Source organism: Micropterus dolomieu, unplaced genomic scaffold, assembly GCF_021292245.1.
Source record: "Micropterus dolomieu isolate WLL.071019.BEF.003 ecotype Adirondacks unplaced genomic scaffold, ASM2129224v1 contig_1459, whole genome shotgun sequence".
Classification (NCBI taxonomy): domain Eukaryota; kingdom Metazoa; phylum Chordata; class Actinopteri; order Centrarchiformes; family Centrarchidae; genus Micropterus; species Micropterus dolomieu.
This window is the reverse complement of record NW_025730449.1, coordinates 1-2911: the sequence shown is the minus strand read 5'-3', so window position 1 is coordinate 2911 and position 2911 is coordinate 1. Positions and strand designations below refer to the sequence as shown.

General features: G+C 46.4%; 1 pseudogene; it reads right to left on the bottom strand.

Moving 5' to 3' along the window:
* Nucleotides 1-566: 566 nt before the first annotated feature.
* On the bottom strand, nucleotides 567-2893 carry LOC123964272 (annotated as a pseudogene).
* Nucleotides 2894-2911: the final 18 nt, after the last annotated feature.

Sequence of the window (2911 nt, the reverse complement as noted above, 5' to 3'; positions counted from 1 at the left end):
GGCACTTTTTATTTTTGGTTTGTGCAACTAGTTCAGTGTTTAAGAGTTCATATCAGGGTAGAAATTTGGCTGCATGTGCCAGATTTACAGACAGGGATTAAGCCTTGTGGTTTCCCAGTGTAAGACTTAATCCTTTTCCAAAAAAACTGGGCATGTGAGTTATGTCTGACAGGAAGAACATACGCTGTAACAGTAGTGTATACATACAGTAACAATACAGCAGATATACAGTATGTACACAGTTGTTAGATGCTGTAAAGGAGACCATTCTGTCCACTGAACAGGATTAAGGCAAGTTCACAAGTTTCCTGGTATGAGGGTAACTACTGTTCAGTACAACCTTAGATTTCATCGTCTCATTTTGATACAAAAATAAGACAAATTCCAGTATCACTAAAAACCTTAGAGTAGTGTTTAATCATTTCTACTGAATGTGTACATTTTTTTGTTGTACATTTCACCTGGTAAGGTATTGTGATTTTTTTATATATATATATATATATATATATATATATATATAGCTATTATTCCAACAAACAAAATAAGGGTTTTAAGTAACTCTTGCAGTCTGAATTTTGTGTCTTGCTATAAATAGAACATAGCATTTGAATAAAAGCCATTTTTTTAAATAGCTCTTTTTTTAGCCAATTACAGATAATGTCCCTATGTGAAACAATTTAGCTGGAAATGAATGTGCATTTCCATCTTATTTATATGCATTATACAGCATGCATTCTGATTAAGTGAAAATAGCGAATGAACACAGCTTTTACAGCTTGCCGTCAGCAGGGTCCACTATACATAATGGATAAACTTCCCCCTCTCAAACATTGGTAATTAAGTCACCCCATTAAACACGCTTTAGTCCATTATCCTTACTGTATATATTAGAGCAGAAATCAATGGTCTTTTGCTGGTTTTACTAACAGTACTTAACACCAAAAAAAGGAGCAAATAGCACAGTACGTTCATGGAACCGGGTCTATGTTTGTATTTCTTAGACGAACGTGGTTTTATCCCGGTGGCTCTAATTATCATCACTGAAACGAAAACATACTGAATAGCTGGTCTCAGGTAGCTACACCATTGCATGACATACAATATAAAAAAGTGTTGCAGACTGCATGAAACGTGCCTTGGCTAAGAGATACATAAAACAACAACATCTTAATACCCCATCAAACCGAGTATGTGTTGCAGGGAATTTTTGAGACATACAGTACCGTAAGTTAGGAATCATCATTATCATCATCATCATGCATAAAATGAATTTCTCCGCTCAATTCAGCAGGGTACCGTAGAGCTGTGCTTTGGTCAAACTGTCCTTTCTTGTCAGTCCCGTACTGCCAAATTTTTGGTATCTTGGAGAGGTCTTCTTTGGGAGTGCGGGGCCGACACTGACAGCGGAACTGGAGCTCGGGCGAGGCCGGACGCTAGGTCGGGGGCTGGGGTAGTGTTGAAGACTTGAGGCTTCGAGGGAGCTTTGGTGTAAGGACTCGCCCGAGCTGTCTGCACTCAGATTTGCGTAGTCTTTCTTGGCACTGCTTGCTGCCGTTGCTCCCCCACCGCTCTCTTTCTCTTTCGAGCTCCCTGAGAGGAACAGACTGCACTCGGAGTCCTGACTGTCATCCTTGGCTCTATACAGCACAGGCGTTTTCTCCTGCTTACGATGCTCCATAGGTTTCGAACTGCGGCTGGGTGAAGGGGGACCCGCTGCAAAACACTGGTCCAGCACGCGGCTGTGGAAGACGTCATCTCCTTCTTGGAAGCTGCTGTAGAGAGACCCCTTGACCTTACTGGAGGGGCCCATGGCAAAGTGGCGCTCAGAGAAACTGTACGGAGAGACCCGTCCTGTGATGTTATGGTAGGAAGATGAGAACGTGTTGATATCTTCCACGCTGAGCTGTCTCCAGCGGCTGCTTAGGTCATCATCCGGGATCTGGATGTCACCTCGGCTGTCCTGAGCTCCCCCACGAGCCTGGCCCAGTCCAGTTGTGGACCCCATGCTGTGAGAGGAGGCTAGACGGGGGGTGCTGGAATGGTATGGTTCACTAAAGCACGAAGCCGTCCTTGTGTATGCTGGTGAGGTGCCCTTTTGAGGGCTCCTGGGGGCCACCATATGCTGGATGCTGAGGGACTTGGGGAAGCTTGGGCTGTCTTTTTCATAAGACGACATGCTTTTGCGCCCATAGTCCCCACTGCCACTATCTCGCCAGTCCATATAGAGACCCTGGTGGGAAGAGGATAGGGTGCTGCTGGCAGTGCGCGCACAACTACCACTAACTCCTCCCTTCTCGTCCGATGCAAGGCTGAAGCTAGAGTAGGAACTGGAGGCAGGGAGGCTACCGGCGCCAAACTCATCGTGGTGGTGGAAGGAGGATGGAGGCTCATGATGGGAGAAACTTGCAGAGTGGTAGGCATCTTCATCGGGGTTGCTGTCAGTGGAGTTCTGGGCATGAAGCTGGAGCAGGCTGGTGCCGTGGAGGTCGACGCTCTGCCTGCGCTCTGTATCTTGCCATCGTTCAGGGCAATAGAGGGCCGTATCGCTGCAGTACAGGTCGGAGGTCTTATACGCAATGCGGCGGTTCAGGTGATCAGTGCTTCCTGTTCCTGTAAGAAAGTCTACATCCTGTGGCTGGGGACTGGGGGAGCGTGTTACAGGGCAACTGTTTCCTGGTTCTGGCTTTTCCAGGACCTTGCCAATTATGGCTGTGGGCACGGCGTCGGAGTAATTGGAGTGGCACATTGCCATGGTGGCTCCGCTACCCCGATTATGTTTCTCCATGTGGGAACTGATACGTTCCTGGAAATCCAGCGGCAGCTAAGACGAAGGAAGACAGACATGCAAAAAGACAAAATTAAAGGAAACTTCTACGCAGATGATTTTTGTCATCACTGTGACAGATCTCTC